Below are 18,078 nucleotides of genomic sequence, written 5' to 3' on the forward strand. Positions count from 1 at the left end.
ACGGGGCCACCATACTGTACAGCTGCTTCTCTTTGGGTGCATTTCACCTACTTCATCTCCTGTGTGTTTAAGACAATGAACAGCAGTCTACAAACAACAGTCTGTGGCTCCTGCCAGTGTTAGCAGTGCAGCCAAGAGCATACCTGGCCATCTTAAGAGGAGCACAGACACACTGACATGTTCATAAAAGGCAAGAGGCAATGATGAGAGAAGTCTGCGATGATTAATTGACCACTTACTATGTCCCAGTCATCCCAAGGCAGAGAATGATTATCTCCATTTGAGGGATGAGAAACAGGAGGCTTAAGAATGTAAGTGATGGCCCTAACTAAAAACAGAAAGTAGTAGAACAGGGATTTGAACTTAGGTCTGTCTTATACCAAAGCCTGTGGCTCTTAAATGCAAGTGTGTGGGTTGAACTGCAACGCATGTGTGTACACAACTCTAAAAATAGGGATATACTCCCTTGAGGATAACTTCTTATTTATCTTTTGTGGACAGTGGTGAAGAAGGTGTTTCTAGGCTGGGTCTAGAACAGGATTTCTTGACTTTGGTAATATGGACCATTTGTGCCTGATGATTCTTTGTTGTCTGAGTCTGTGCCATCATTTGTATGGTGTTTATTAGCGTCCCTGGCTTCTTTCCATCACATGCTAGAACCACCCTTCTTCCTCATTGTGACAACTAAAAATGTCTCCAGATATTGCCAAATGTCCCCAGGGGACAAAACTGACCCCACTGAGAAGCACAGGTCTAGAAGTAGTTTAGAAATTCTACTTTGCAACAAGTTATTACAGCCTTTTCGGTGGCTATATCAAGTAGAGGTTAAGAACACAAATTCTGGTATCAAACATACCCGAGTCCAAATTTCAGTTCTGCCACTTACTAGACTTATGGCCTTGGATGAATTAGTCAACCTTTTGGAGACTTTCAATGTAAAATGGGATAATAATATTGAGGATTAAAAACAAATGCAGATGAAGTCTTTAACAGAGTAACAGTGCAATAATGTAAGCTGTTATTATTGTGATTAAAAAAAACAGAATTGGAAGGGGTCAAATTTAATCACCTTATCACACAGATGAGTAGCCTGAGGCTCAGCAATAGGAGGTATTCATTCTGATTAGGACCCGCTCTGCTTCTCCAAGAAATACACATTTTTGGCCACTTCTCTCAATGCCCTTGATCGCTTCCGCCTCATAAAAGTTTTGAGCCTCCTGGTATGTTATTGCGGTATGACCCATGTTCTCTCATCTCATAATTGTTAGTATTCCAATTTTTGGCAGTCAAATTATGGAATGAGACAAGTTGAGTCTTTCAGGGAAGTACCTACCATCCTTCTAATGGAGCAATGACTTAAAGACCAAAGGAAAACAGGAGGAAAGAAATCTTAATTTGTATGTAATTACAGTGGTGGCTTATAGCGACCTTTCTGGCATTGGGGAAGTTATAGTATTTTGGCTTTGATACTCTACTGAAATCATGAGACTTCAAGTTGTTTTTGTTGTTGTCATTCAGTGAAAATGTTTGTATCACTACTTACCATTTTTCCCCGAAAATAAGACCTACCCGAAAATAAGCCTCAGTTAAGATCGTCAGTCAGATGAACGCATTTAGTACATTACAACAATGCAGAAGATGACATGAGTATATTTGAATGAATGGAGATTGTTGTACACGAAAAAAAAAGACATCCCCTGAAAATACACCCTAATGCATCTTTTGAAGCAAAAATTAATATAAGATCCAGTATTATTTTCAGGGAAATACGGTATAAGACCTGGTCTTATTTTTGGGGAAACACGGTAGTAACCACAGCTAGAACCCTGGAATCTCAGTTCAAGTCTAAAAATACCATCTCAATATTCAATTCGTATACTTATTTATTATGCCTTGTCACTGTAAGGGAGGTTATGAAATGAGCTAGCTGGTGTAGGGAGTCACACAGTAACTAATGCAGTTATTAGTCTCTCACTTAAAAATACTGGGGACAATTATCAAGTCATATTGAGAAGAGAGCTCTCCCTCTCTCCTTGACATTCAGTTACCCTAGATTTAGAGAACAAATGCTGGACGTTCTGATGTTTGGCACTAGGTGATAACGATGAAAGGGGAAAAAAAACAATAAGTCTAGAAAAAAAGTGAATGGGTGGTGTGTGTGCGTGGGGGTGGGGAGCGGAAGGGATATATTCATATATGCCTTCAACAAACCACAAATTAGCATGATCTTGGCCTCATTTGGTCACCAGATACCGAAAGAAGAAGGCACAATCCTTGACTTAGGTGTATCACAGCTCAGAATAGAAAAATGTCATAACTGCACACATAATACACAAATATGATTACATTGAGGGTGCTGACAGACCTCTAGTTCTCAAGCAGCATGTAACAGCATATAGCACTGTACCCTGAATTCTTCAAAACTGGGCTGTCCAATTGTGATCAATGTGTACAAACTATTTTTGTAATCAAAGATGTACACTGCAACATTGACATACTGCCTTACGAATGTGGACTTAAGTTATTTAGCCACTTCATGTCAATGGGGTGAATTATTAGCACTAAGAGGTAAGAAGCATAGGACAGTTTCAAGCCAATTTTTCCTAAGGTAAAATTTGTGTGTTCACTGTATAGAAATAAATTGAAAAATTTTTTTCAAATGTCCAAAGCTTGCTTAATTAAAAAAAAAAAAATCACATCTAATCCCTTATACTGTCCGGTCACAAATCCTACTATTTTCAAGTGTTCCAGAATAGAAAGGGTTGGATGGGTAGAAGAGGAAGGTCAGGAAGGCTGCCTCTGGGGGTCCACTGGGTTTCTCAATCTGGGAAAAATGGGTCAATTATGGATCAGAAGTCTTTGTAGTCAAGGCTATATAAATACTAGTGGCCCTGATCTCCTACCCCCATTTCCCATTTTGACAGCATTCTGAGTCCTCAGAAACCCATGCCCTACATGTCGATTGCAGCTTTTATTTGGAATCAGAGTCCACAGTCATAACAGAAGATCTTAAAGCAAACTGAGAACCTTGACAGGTGATAGGTGTTCAAGTAGACTTTGGGAGAACGCACAAAGCAATTCCGGCGTTGTTGACTAGGTCATATAACCGTTCCTTCAACTAGGGCAATCGTTTAAATCCAGGGAGGCTTGGGCAGATTCCTCTTTTGGTACCAATGCATGACTTTGAGAAAGTTTCAAATCCAGTGTAACCAGCAGCTAAGCGTTCTCCAGCCGAAGATTCTGTGGTTTGAAACCGAAATTAGGCCTCAGAGCGTTCAGATAGAGAAGAAAGCAGGGCGGAAAGGACCAGGTGTCTGAGTAACTGTGTGGTCTCCATTTTGCCAATAACTAGGTATTTCTGTAAAGATGAGGTTCGCTTTTTAAGTGACAGTTCATTGAGACTTTTCTATCCGTTTGAGCTCTCGTGAATATCATTAAAAAACAAAATCCCTCCTGTGTACACCCCTTTTCCTTGGAAAACCTCACTGCCACAGTTGTCATTTTAAAACTTTACCTGAGGGATCTTAGTGATGTTATTGAAAACAGAACTTTTAACATTAGAATACATTCTCTTTTCTCCCGTTCTGATCTCCTCAGGTCTCCCCTGGATAATGCCTGTGGTCTGGGTTCAGTTATAACAGTGGTTCTAAAATTTGAATGTGCAGCAGAATGACCTGGCAGCCTTGTGAGACTGCTGAGCCCCAATCCCAGTTTCTGCTTGTCAGTGGGTCTGAGGTGGATGGAGCCTGAGCATGTGCATTTCTGACACATTCCCAGGTGATGGTCAGGCTGATGCTGCTGATGGGGATCACACTGAGGACCCCTAACTTAGATGCTTCAATGCCAGAGGGAAAGGTACTCCTAGAGAGTTCAGTCCAGTTCACAGCCAAAGGGTTTACTCCCTCATGCGACGTCCCTGCCTCACTGCGGCAAAGTTCCTGCTAAAAAGTGCCCTCGTGAAGTTCTCGGGTTTCCCTGGGCTGTCCTGCCCCTTCGTGCAGCGAGAAATCCCTCAGAAGGAGGGGCATGCTCTACCCACATGGTTCATTCCAGGGCTTATCAACACTTGTTCACAGGAAGGTCTTCATGGGTCTATCTGGAGTCCATTTTGTAAACATCGTATTTGGGATCACATATTTGAAATCTCCTTTCGTAGATGGAAATCCTGAGACCAAAACAGATCATGTGACTTGTCCACGGCTACAATGCTGGCAGCACCTGCCAGGGCTACACTTAGGATCGAGGCTTCTGGATCGGTCGTTTCCAGTACAGAACCCTTCTCTACCAGGCCAGGCTCCTCGATCAGAGGATGCGTTTGAATGATCTACCTCACATCTTTTCTCATTTGAACAGAAAGGTCCTCAAATATAGTTTAATAACTGTAGCAATAATTATACATGCATTTTAATGTGCTCAGAAGATACAGTGAGGTTTTTTTCCTTTTTAAGTGGCACCATCCTATTTATATCACCTTGCCATGTATTTATAGGCTACAGATTACCTTCAAGCATTTTGATTTTAAAAGAGTAACACACCAAAATGACTATTATCTTCAGGGTATAAAGACATTTTATTTTTGCAATCTTTTTGTTTTGCATCATATATCACCTTCTGTACCTTACTGAATCAGGCTTTAATTGTAGGTGGATTCTTTTGATCCCATTGTTTAGCTATGCAAAATTCTGCAGCAACGAAGAGCAAAGCAAAAAGATTTTTCCCCATACTTAACAAGACACCATTTCGAAAGGAGGAGTAACCTGGGCTGCAACACGACGTAAGACATAATGAACTGTTTCCCCCCTAAAGTTTCTTTAGCAATAGGCTGAGATTCTTCACATCAGCTAGGCCTTCTGGGCTGGGAGACCACTGAGCTGACAACTCTAATTGATTCTTAATGAAGAAAATTAATTTAATTCTGAGTTACAGCATGGAATTTCATTTTCCAGTGGGCCTCGAAAGTGGTGTGTAAAATCATTTGGAGGTTAAAGTGACTGTGGGTCTGGACTGGTTTTCACTAGCCTATCACCAACTGAGAAGTCAGACATTCATTTTTTCAGACGGGTAGGGAAAACTGACAACCTTCCGTGGTCTGCACACCCCAATCCATACAACTGTAAAACTCCAACATCCTCTATAAACCTTATGTAACTGAAACTTTACTCACTGAAAGTTTTTGCATGAGAAAGCGGAGCACATAATACTTCTTTTTTAGAAAGGCAGCCCACCATCTCGCCAGATGAAAATTAAAATGTACATTAGAAATAATTCACTTAACATCAGTTAATGTTCATGAGTCATTCTCACTAGTTCTTGCTAATGATCTGTCTTGGCAGAAAACTGTTTCACCTAACTCCTCTTCAATCTTCCTTATTCATTTCAAGGAAAGCATTTAATAATGGGCAAATGGCAAATAACTCGGCAAAAAGAAAAAAACTTACCAGTCAACTCCAAAGGGAAATTTCCTTCCTTCCCCAGTAAGTTTCAATGAGGAAGGACATGGAGAAGTTAATTAATGTGTCGCCAGCAGATGAATGCAGGGACACCCACACACTCAGTAAGTTGCAGGCGAATAATTAAAGTCCGCCACCTAAACAGCTAAAGGTTAACCTCTCTATCTGTCAGGCAGGTGGTGACTTGAACCACAGATCAATCACCATTTACATCAAAGGAGCAAGAGATGAAGCCAATGAGACAAATCCAGCTGGAAAATCTTGTCCCTTCATTTGATGTGTCACCTCTTTTTAAAAAAAAACATTACCCTCTCCCACCATTCCATATTGCAAAATGTGGCAAATCTTTTATCCTGATGGATTGTCGGGCGGCAGGATCAAACAATAATAATAGACTCCACAGAAACCACGGTAACACACTCGCTTGGCTAGTAACAGAATTTAAGTGAAGCTGAAAAAATAAGTTGAGAATTTAACTCTTAAGGGAAACTTTTTTTTGATTCCTCACCCAAAGCTGTAATTTAAGGCTGTGATTAAAAGTAAACTCCTGTGATTTACAAATGTGTTAAATATTTCCTCAATATGATTTACTACATCTAAAACCCTGACAATCCATCCCCTTTCATAAACTAAAATAAATACATTAGTGATCCAAGAAAAAAATAGCCGCACTAACTATATAGCACCAGTGATTGTCTTGTCAAATGGAGGCTCAGTAGGAAGGATTCTCACTCGCCAATGAGCCACACAACAGACTGTTCGTGACTGCAAGGCTCAACCCCAACCGGAGGAAAGTTGCATAATAAATGCCTTGAAGACTATTCAGCCCTTTGCCTACAGCTCACCCATTCAGTTCCACTCCCAGAACATCCTGCTGTGTAGGTCTGAACCCCTTCCACCTTTTGGGGGTACTTCTCTACTTGCTGTCTCAAACTACAAGTATGAGGTCTGAAAATTAAGTTCGCGAACTCACCCTAGAAAAAGAGCTACATACCTCATTGCTGAATTACAGTCATCTTTGAAGTCCTCCCCTTGGGAAGCTATGCACCGATGCCAGTGCCTAATCCACCCTTCAAAGCAATTTTGGAACTCTTTTTCTGGAATGGCCATCAGAGCTGTCATTGCATTATCCTTTATGTCCTGAATTTCATCAAAATGTCTTCCTTTCAATATTTCCTTTATCTTCGGGTAAAGAAAGAAGTCACTGAGGGCCAGACCGGGTGAGTAGGGAGGGTATTCCAAGACAGTCATTTGTTTACTGGCTAAAAACTCCCTCACAGACAGTGCCCTATGAGCTGGTGCATTGTCGTGATGCAAGAGCCATGAATTGTTGGCGAAAAGTTCAGGTCGTCTAACTTTTTCACGCAGCCTTTTCAGCACTTCCAAATAGCAAACTTGGTTAACTGTCCAGTTGGTACAAATACATACTGAATAATCCCTCTGATGTCAAAAAGGTTAGCATCATCGTTGCAACAAGTTCGCGAACTTAATTGTCAGACCTTTGTATGTTCCTGTCACCCATACAATAATGGGCACTCCTTGAGGGCAGAGGCTGTTTTGTGTAACATTAAGGCATAGCAAAGCGTCCTTACTGCACACAACAGGTTGTCTACTAGAATGCATTACTCATTTATAAATTGCATGCACATAGAGCTTGAAATTCAACCCTCCCAGCCACGGGGTGACATGGGGCTTTACCCCGTCCATTTTCCTGAAGAGAAAACAGAAGTTTAATGATTTCCTCAAGACTTGATAACTCTTAAGGAGCATAGGTAGAATTGAACCCAGAATTTCAAATGCCACAACTGCTCCCCTCCCCTTTACCACCAAAGTAAACACTGGTTTTATCTGTCAGTCACCGTATCACCAATCCGCATGTTTTAGGGGAGTCTGTGAGAGCCAGACCATTATTGGTTCTGCATTACAGCTATATCGGGTTTCTCAACTATTGAAATTCTGAGCCAGATAATTCTTTGTGGTGGGGGGCTGTCCTGTGCACCGTAGGCTATTTGGCATTATCCCTGGCCTCTACCCACTAGGTGCCAGTAGCATCCCTCCTCAAACTGTGAAAATAGAAAATGCCTCCAGAAACTGACAAATGTCCCCCTGGGGAGAGGGAAGAGTGGATCACACTGGTTGGGACTCACTGGGCTACAGAAAGGCCCAGTTTACCTTGCCTGCAGATGGGCATATGATCCAAATTAACCAACCAGAGCATCCCAGCTGCCTTCCTCTGCCACTGTTAGACCATAAACGTGTACGTCACCAAGGCAGAGCCCATCAGAATTTTGGGGTGGGGGGTCAGGCGGGGAGGGTATTTGTAAGGACACTGGAAGCTCGAGACAGCCTCACTCCTGAGACCACGGCACTTTTAGGTCTAGAGCTGTCAGTGGTTGTCTTTGGCAGCAGGTGGAAAGAAATGGAGCCAATACAAAGGAGAGTAGAGAGAAGAGAGAAAGCCCCTATGATATTGAGTAAGAACGTTCCTCCTCCAGTAGTATCTGAAGCAAGTTCCACCCTTCAGAATTCCCATTCCCATGAGCCAATCAATTCCCTCGTGGCTCCTACGGGCTTGACTTGAGAATCTGAGCTTTGCGCCCAGAGAGGTCTGATTTACTGCAGCGTGTGAAGCCCAGGGTGGCTTCCCTTCTAGCGCAGAGTGAAAGCCCAAGTCCTCTTCCTGGCCAGCCCCAGCATGCTCTGGTATCTCCCGCCTTCCCGCTCACCCACCCTCGCTCCAGCCCCAGGGTCCTCCTCCTTGCTGTCCCTTGACACACCAGGCACGCTTTGTATGTGCAGGTCCCTCTGCCTGGGACACTCCCCAGGTATCAGCATGCCTCACTTCCTCCACGTCTACGTTCAGCACGCCTTCCCTGGGGGAGAGAATCAGTCATAATAATTATGGCATCGGATGGGTACTAGACTTATTGGCATGGATCATTTTGTAAGTCGTATAAATTCTAATCCCTATGCTGTACACCTGAAACTAATATAATATTGCATGTCAACTGTAATTGAAAAACAAAAACAGGAGGAAAGTAAAAATAAAGATCCCCTGTCGAGAGGCAGAGAGCCCATTCTACACATATGGCAGAGAAGCATGCGAGCTGTCAGAGATGAGGCACTTGCTCACGTCCGGGGTCTGTTACTCACTGCTGCTCACCCTGATTTGCAAGTCTGAGGTTTTCAGTGTCCGAGTCAGCGTCTGGACTCCTTCACCCAGACTGGGCTTTTCTTCGCTGCACAGCAAGCCAGTTACATTTGGTGACTTAAACGAATAACGTTTCACATCTTGAATCCTATTTTGTCCAATATTTACTAAGCTCCTAATACATGCCAGGCTCTGTTCTAGGCTTTGGGGACACATCAATGAGCGTGACAGATCCACCTCGGCCCTGATGTACTGTCGAAGGACGGGGGTTTGCACGCAGACATGATTTATTGCCTGCCTGGTCAGACCTTCCTATGGGTGAACTCACATTTTAAGGGAACACACTGGAGACATTACAGCAAAGTGTTTAAGAATGCATTTGAATGAACCCAATATGGTCTTCAAAAAATAAAAAGATATATCCCACACCCGTGCCAACATTCTTCACTCATCTCCAATATGTGCCTTCCTTTCTTTGGAATCTGACAGATCTTGTTCAGACCCTGGCTTCACCACTGACCTTGCGACCTTGAACAAGTTATTTCACCACGATGAGCTTCCATTTCCTTCTCTGTAAAATGAGGGTAGCGATAGTTTCCTACCTTATAAGGTTCTTGGGAAGATTACGTGAAGTGCTTCAGTAGGAAACTTAACAAAATGAAAACTATGACGCAATCAGCATGGCGAGATACTCTGAAGCATAAAAGCTTATGAAAGTTACCTTCCCGCCCCAGCTTTCTCTCCCAGGAAACTTCATACTTGGTCACCACTGAACACGCCCACCAGGTAGCCCACACACTAGATGGGTCAGTTGGAAGTCCGCCCCCCTCCCCACCCATTGGTTGACTAGTTGGAGGAAATTGAGCATGGGATTGGAACCTCTGATCCTGCATCATCCCAACCTCTAACAAGTGGTTTCCTCCACGGCAGAACTGGTCTACCTGCTGGTCAAGAGCACTTCTGCTATAGTTTTCAATACACGAGTGTCACCATGCAGCAGCTTAATCATTGGTTTCCTTCTACCTGTCCCCAAAGAAAGGAGAGTCTGTAAGACGGATCCTTTCAAGGACTTTGCTAAACCTTTGTGTTTGCACCTTATGCCTCCCTGTTTGGTCCCAGAAAGATGACTGGTCAGCCAATGACGAGTAAGATTCTTCATGGAAGGAACAACTCAAGCCAGGCACAGTCACGTGGGGACCAACAGGAGAACCCACGGGGTTCACAGAGGTGGGCACAGCCCCCCACCGTCCTCAGGCTAAGGAAAGCCTCAGGCTCTGTGGCTGCATTCCTTCCCAGAACCTGTAAGGGAAGTGATTCAATGAGGTGCTCTCCATCTATTCATATGCATATAGGTTTTGTTCCTTGGGGAAGTTGAGACTTATGGTCCAGCTGCCTGCAGGCAAGGGTAATTGACTTAAATCAGTTTCCTATCATGATGTATAGGATTCACAGATCTTCAGATTGACAAGCTTGATCTCCTTTACTTCCCCACCCAACTAATAAAAGCTGATGCGAGGTCCGATTCGGGGCTTCCAGTCCTTGAGATTGGGGGTCCCTTGGTCTGCTTAAACTCTATTCATGACTACTGTCTTTTCTTAACCCTGCCCGCCCTCCTCGCTCCCCACAACTCACGTCGCGCGGGATGTGACACATAAGTAAGACGATCTTTCCCCTGTGCTTCACTCCAACCCTAACCCTACCAAGCCAGAGGCATGTGTGCAATGGTGGGGCACTGGTATCGGAGCCAGGGGGCTTTCGTTAAAGACTCAGCTGTGCATCCTGCCAAGTCGCTGCCCTCCTCAGGGGTCAAACCTCAGTGCATTAGATGGGGTTCCACAACCATTTTTGTAAAGGGTCAGACAGTACGTATGTTACTCTTTCAGGGCCATGTGGTTCATGTATTCTCTGTCACAACGATTCAACTCTTTCCTTGCAGTGCAAACAATAGCCACAGAGAATGCATACTAAATAAATGAGCATGGACATATTCCAGTAAAACTGTATTTACAAAATTGGCTTCAGGCTGGATTTGGCCAGAGTCATAGTTTATAGACCCTGGGTTAGATGATCTCATCTTGGTACCTACCAATTCTGAATTGCCATAATTTAATTATCCAAGAGTCACCTCCCATTTGGCCTTATAGTCTCAAAGGCTAGAAAAGTTCTAGGTTGAAATGAAAAGTTCAGGAAATAATAACAACAGCTACCATTTATTAAGTGATTGCTATGTACCAAGAACTCTGCTAATAAGGGCTTTATGTGCTTTATCTCATTTTGTCCTCACAGCCATTTATTGACATAGATACCATCATTGATCCATTTTACAGGTAAAGAAACTGAGACTTCAGCAGTTGAAATAACCCACTGAACGTCATAAAAACGGGAGGCAGCAGAGCTGGGATTTGGGCTGTTTTACTCTACGGAAAACCCTTGCTCAAAACTACAGGCCTATAATCATCACAAAATTGTTCAGAAAACTACCCCCACTTGCTGCTCCAACCCCTGTGGGGTTATTCTTCCATGAACCCTCCAGAAGTTCACGTGAGAAACTCTGTTCTTGCCTGCCACATAAATTAAAAGGTTGGCCTAAAAATAACACACAAGTTCACTACTCTAGATGACGAATTGCCTTTTAATACCTAGTAATTGACTCTTCGACCAGCTCCAGAGCTTATTGTGGCTGGGATACCTACAGCATGCCTTATTTGGAAGACGACCCCGAGACAAGTGCTGGATGTGTGGATGCAATCTGCAGTCTCTCACCCAGGCTAACACGCCCCATTTAAAGAATTCTTTAAACTCAGAAGAAGGAAAAATGAGGAGAGCCGAGGACCTACGTCTTACCATGGTTTATCATGGCTAAATTAATCATAAACAAAACTCTCAAACAGTGGCCTTGGGAAAAATCAAAGGGCAGCTTAGAAAGTGCCTGGAAGCTGCTGGCTGATCTCTTGAGAGGTGCTTCAAGGTTGCACATGAGCTGATGCCCCACCAACGCCTGTGCACTGTCTCACTCTCTTAATCGTCAACAAACTCTCCTCGAGCTGTTGGCGATTATTAAAGCAGTCCCTTTGGGGCCTTTGAATGGATGGAGTTCGTAATAATAGAGGTGGATGTTTTGGTAGGACCACGGTTCTCTTCTCTTGCTCAGTGGTAAACAATTGCACTCTCCAGAGAGTTCTAGCATCCACAGCAGAGAGAGTGAACATGTGAATGCAACAATTCAATAAATATTTAATGGTTCTTTCCTCAGCTTACTGATGCGATTAAGCAGGAGCCTCATTACTAAAACCTACTTTTACCTCCTCTTTTATTTATGAGCTTTATTCTTTTACACTAACACACAGCCAGCCATGAATACAGTCAAGATAGGAACAAACAATTCAATTCCACCAGACCATCAAAACTGGATGCAAATCATATTCATTCTGGCAAGAGGCTTTGCTCCTGTCCCCCAGTGTGACAGACAAGACTGAAACAGAGCTAGACAAGAAGCCACCTCAGGAACAGGATCAGCTATTTTATTACCATGGTGATGGGAATATTCAGAGGAAGGTGAAAAAAAGAGACAGGGCCCCTGAATCCATTTCTCACCTCTTAACTAGCCAGGGCTGGTTATTTATTATTAGTATATTATATAACATATGTGACAAACAACAATTTATCTCAGTGTTTTTCATTCTTCCCACCCACACAGCCCTCCTCAGTCTCTATGCCCAGCTCAAATGTCACCACCACCTCTTGAAAACTTTCCTCATCTCTTCCCCCAAGTAAAAATTTATCATTCCTTCCATTGGAATTCCTTATGCTTTGTTGAAAATGCTATTATAGCTTTTAAATCACAGGGTGACTTAAGTATTACAGTCAGGAATAATAGAGTTGAAAGTGAAGACTCAAGTCCAAGTGCCTAGGTTACCACTTACCAGCTGTGTGGTCTTGGGCAAGTCACTTAACCTGTCAACATCATATTTACTTATCTTACAAATGGAGATGATGATGATGGTACCCCAAAAGGTTATTGCGATATTATGTGATACATGATTTGGCACTTATAAGCACTCAAATGTTCTAATAGCTAGCTATCCATATCTATATTTACATATCACACGCATACTTACGTAAATACATATGTATGTATGTGTGTGTGTGTTTGTGTGTGTATATATATACACACACACACACACACACATACAGAGTCCTTCTACATATGAGGTCAGACAATTAAGTTCACAAACTCATCCAACAAAAAGTGCTACATACCTCACTGCTGAATATCACTATGGTCACCTTTGAAGTACTCCCCTTGGGAAGCTATGCACTGACGCCAGCACCTAGTTCACCCTTCACAGCAATTTTGGAACTCTTTTTCTGGAATGGCCATCAGAGCTGTCATCATATTACCCTTGATGTCCTGAATATCATCAAAATGTCTTTCTTTCAATATTTCCTTTATCTTCGGGTAAAGAAAGAAGTCATTGGGGGCCAGATCAGGTGAGTAGGGAGGGTGTTCCAATACAGTTATTTGTTTACTGGCTAAAAACTCCCTCACAGACAGTGCCATGTAAGCTGGTGCATTGTCGTGAGGCAGAAGCCATGAATGGTTGGCGAAAAGTTCAGGTTGTCTAACTTTTTCACACAGCCTTTTCAGCACTTTCAAATAGAAAACTTGGTTAACCGTTTGTCCAGCTGGTACAAATTCATAATGAATAATCCCTGATATCAAAAAAGGTTAGCAACGTCGTTGCAACAAGTTCTCGAAATTAATCGCCAGACCTCGTATATATGTAGACATATGTGGTATGTGGTATGAGTAATATTTAGGATCTAAAGTTGTGAAGCTGGTTGGCTAAATTATAAACCATAGTAGTGAGTAGGGTCAGTTTAAAAGGCCGCGCACCTAGACACTGTTTTCTCGCTCCCTCATCCATCCTTTCCTGCAGCTTGGTAGGTAAGTGTGCTTACGACAGCTTTCCCTAGACATGCATGTCTAAGTTTGTTGGCCACTGCACTTGTTTCCTGTCTGTGTGATGGACGAGAAGGTTTGGTAGGATGTCAAGACATGCATTAATGCTTAGGGGGCAGTAGGAGGAGCCATTTGGCTTCAACCATAGCCATGTGCCCTGGTCCAGTCTTCACAGGGCTCTCCACTGACGGATGATGGTTGTCATCCTTTGTTATCAGTACCTTGGGGATGACTTTAGAAGGAGCAAGGGTACAAACTACCCATCACTGCATCCCTAATATTATACACGTCTGCCTTCCACAATGCTTGAGGACAGACACAGGCAGAGGGAGAGACTTTGGAGTTGGGCAGATGTGATCCAAAACCCAGTCTGCTCCCACAAGGCCTTGGGGAAGACAGTAATCTCTCTAAGGCTCACTTTCTGCCCTTGTTACACATGGCAGAGAACTCCAGTTACTTACCCCAACATCTCTCCTGCTCCCTCAGCAGCAGGGTTCCCACTGTGATCTAAGCACTCTGACAACTGGAGTAAACAAATGCATTTCCCAGCCTCGTCTACAGACATGTGCGGTCATGTGAACAAGTTCTGGCCAAGGAGATGGTACTAGGACGGGTGGGACTTAGAGAAGTTTCCTTAAAAACCAGAGGAGATGTGTACCTCTCCCCCCTGCTCCTCTTGTTGCATGGAATGCAGACGTGGGGGCATCAGCTGGGACCATGGAATGACGCTGAGAAAGGAAGCCATGTGCTGAGGTGGGCAGGTCAGGAAGAAAAGAAACCTGGGTCACTATGACATAGTAAAGCTGCCAGACCAACCCTCTACAGCCACCTTTGAAGGTCTCTTACAGGGAGAGAAATAAATGTCTAACTCATTTGTGCCACTAGTGAGTTTTTCTCTGTCCTGTGCAGCCCAGCCTAAGGATGACTGATAAATAAGGCTCAGCAATAATGTAAGCAACACTATGGCCTACAGGCCAAATCCAGCCCACCACCTGTTTTTATATAGCCCATGAGCTAATAGTGATTTTTAGAGATGAATATTTGCAATCAATTTGATGACAGGGAAGAGTAATTCCAATCCTTACCCCCTAAAATAGAATTCTTATTTACTAATGCTTCTCATCAGTAGACCTGTATTATGAAAAAGTTATACTCAATTATCATATTTTTAATTTTGTCGATTAAAATTTTATGAAAATCTGGCTTTTGTTGCATAAGTATTTATATACTGTCCTCGATTTTGCTTCTTGACTCACAAAACAAAATATTTACTATCTGGCTCTTTACAGAAAACAATTGTTGTCCTACGATGTACAAAAGCCCCAAATGCAGTACTGGTCATATAGAAAATAAGTGACAGCTGTTATTATAATTAAATCTCCAAAAAAGTCAGGCACCGAGGTTGCTCAATTACTCGTTCACTTTTGAGATACTATCATCCTACAGAAAAGTGTGGCTTAATTCTTTGTTGACTTGAACAGATAAAAAATCTTCCAGAGTCAGCCTCACCCTTCCCAAGCATCTCTGCTTTCCTTCCTACTTCTTGGTCACCAGGCAATGAAAACGAAACAGAAGAGCATAACAAAGACACATACAATATACTGTTTCCCATACCTTCCTCTCCACTCCATCTGTCATAGATATATTTTTAAGGCCAGCTAATAACAACAAAAAAAAGGGACAAAATGGATAAGACAAAGGGGTAAGAGAAGCAAAGTTTCATTTATATCTCTCTGGCATGTTGTGGTAACTGGTCCTAATATCCATCCTATGTTTCTCCAGCTAATTTCCAGGTTTGACATATGTAAATTGCCAATCTGGCCCAAATGAATGGAAACCTGGGCAAAGCCACATATATGATTCTACCATTCACCACGTAGTAGTAATGCTTCATCCATGACCAAACGCAACTGGGGCCTCTGGGAAGCGTTTCTCATGTATGTAACACCAGGAGCAGTTGAAGCATGAGGTCCAACCTTCCCCCCAAAAAGGAAAATTATATGGCTGAGTTAAACCAGCAGCTCTCAATCTTTTTGGGCAGTGGTGCCAAGTTTCTCATTCATGCCCACATCATTCTGCCAGTCTGTGCCAGCTACTTCCTCCACTCTTCTGCTCCCAGCCTTCAGTTGGGCACACTCTAATCTGTAAAACAGTTTAGGTTGTTCCAAATACCAGGTTTGGGATTAAGAAAGGGGGTACAGAATTAGTTCAGTGGAGGCCCCAGCTGGAGAAGGAAGGGGACCTTGGTGGCCCATCAGTCTCTCCTTAAGGCAGTCAAGGAAGAAAGGGCTGTCTTGGCACTGGCAGTGGGGCACAATAAATTAATGAGGTGGCACTGAGTAGGATGCTGGGAGGTGGAGTTGTGTCTGGCTGGGTATTGACTCCTTGGAAATTACCACATCCAGTCCAAGCCTACTGGAAGGCAGGCCAAGGGAAAAGTATTCTGGAAAGTGTAGTGGTTCAAAAGATTTCAACACATACATCAAGGTAACGTAGGCCTGGCCAATGGCTTAGGAAGGTGTTGTGTAGGCCAGGAAGGGTATCAGTTCCTTTAAATCAGCTATGATCCCTGGTTATGAGTTCTTCATACTGCAGAGCATTTGAAGCAGACAATTAGGGTGAAGGTTGAGGAAGAGTTCTTGATTAAAAAATCATGGATTTTGTCTCAGGATTATATGTTTACCCCAAAGATATACTTAGAATGCCCAAAACAGCATTCGTTGTAAAAGCCTCTAACTAAAAACTAACCAAATATTTGAAACTAACCAATACCCATACCAATTGAATGGATAAATAGTGATCTATTTAATAGTGGAATACCAGCAACATATAAAATGAATGATCTCCAACTATATGCAACAAAATGATTAAATCTCACAAACAGAATGCTGAAAGAAGCTAGATACAAAAATAGTACATACTGTATGATTCCATATATGTAAACTATAAGAACAGGAAGAATCTCTGAGGCTGGAAGTAAGGATAGTGGTTAGTGTTAAGAGGACGGAAACGGGAGCAGAAAGGGCTCCTGGAACACTGGTGACATTTTATTCTTAATCTGTATGCTGGTAACATGAATGCTGAGTTTATAAAATTTCACTGAACTGAACACCTATGCTATGTTCACTTTCCTATATGTACATTATACCTCAGTGAAAAGATTTAAAAAATATAATGTGGCCTTTGAGAGAGCAGAAACCATAGTTTGCTAGTTCTGAAAGGAGCCTTGGGTAGTCTTGGGATGGGGCAACCCATGTGACTTCATTTGACCATAAGGTTCAGAGAGAAGGAACATAATAATGGTGGTAGGAGCAGGAACAATAGTAAAAATAAGTAAGTATAGTAATTATCTAACACTTACTCCAGAATTCACCTGTGCTAAGCATTTTAAAATATTATTTCATTTAATCTTTGTAATAATCTTATGAAGTATGTGCAATTATCCCCCATATTATAGTTGAGGAAACTGAGGTGCTGGAAGGTAAAGAAATCGGCCCTGACTCCTGATTGAAGCATTCTTACTGCTTCCCCATGCAACTGGGGTGGGGGCGGGGATGCTCTGGGAAAAGCGAGACCTTGATCTAGGTCTCTGGACTCTTGAATCAATATGCCCATGTGGTTGGTTGAAAACTGGTCCCCTGAACATATGTCCATATCCTAAGTCCTGGAAATATGAGTGTTACCTTATTTGAAGAGAGGGTCCTTCCAGATGTAATTAAATGAAGGATTTTGAAATAAGATTACCTTGGAGGGCGGCCGGATGGCTCAGTTGGTTAGAGCATGAGCTCTGAACAATAGGGTTGACGGCTCGATTCCCGCATGGGATGGTGGGCTGCGCCCTCTGCAACTAAAGATTGAAAATGGCAACTGGACTTGGAGCCGAGCTGCGCCCTCCACAACTAGACTGAAGGACAACGACTTGGAACTGATGGGTCCTGGAGAAACACACTGTTCCCCAATATTCATCAATAAAATTAAAAACAAAAGAAAAGGATTACCTGGATTATCAGGGTGGGTCCTAAGTGTCACATAAGTGTCCTCATAAGACAAAGGCAGAGGGGATTTCAGATATTCACAGAGGAGAAGACAGCGTGAAGACGGAGGCAGATATTAGAGTGATGTGGCCACACACCGAGGAACAACAAGGACCGATGGCAGCCACCAGAAACTCAAAAAGGTAAGGATGGATTCTCTCCCAGAGCCTCTGAAGGGAGTATGGTCCTGAAAACCAACACCTTGGTTTTCAAACTTCTGGCCTCCAGAACTATGAGAAAATGCATTTCTGTTGCTTTAAGCTACCAAATTTACGGCAACTGGGTACAGCAGCAGCAGGAAACCAATACACTCTCCACTATCTAAACACCATACAGCAGCATCTAAAGAATGTTCTACACAATGGCAACAGGTGCCCCTGAAAAGCATCCTGGGATTAATGGGGAATAATAGTTTGGGGAATAATGTTAGGTGAATTTCTTTATGGTTGGACTTTTCAGGATCTTTAATATGTTTCTTGT

General features: G+C 42.8%; 1 protein-coding gene across 2 annotated transcripts in view; it reads right to left on the reverse strand.

Moving 5' to 3' along the window:
• PRICKLE2 (prickle planar cell polarity protein 2) overlaps positions 1-18,078 on the reverse strand; it is a 332,204-nt gene that overhangs the window by 128,350 nt on the left and 185,776 nt on the right. The gene's annotated exons all lie outside the window — the stretch shown is intronic.

This window comes from Rhinolophus ferrumequinum, chromosome 17 (genome assembly GCF_004115265.2).
Source record: "Rhinolophus ferrumequinum isolate MPI-CBG mRhiFer1 chromosome 17, mRhiFer1_v1.p, whole genome shotgun sequence".
NCBI lineage: Eukaryota > Metazoa > Chordata > Mammalia > Chiroptera > Rhinolophidae > Rhinolophus > Rhinolophus ferrumequinum.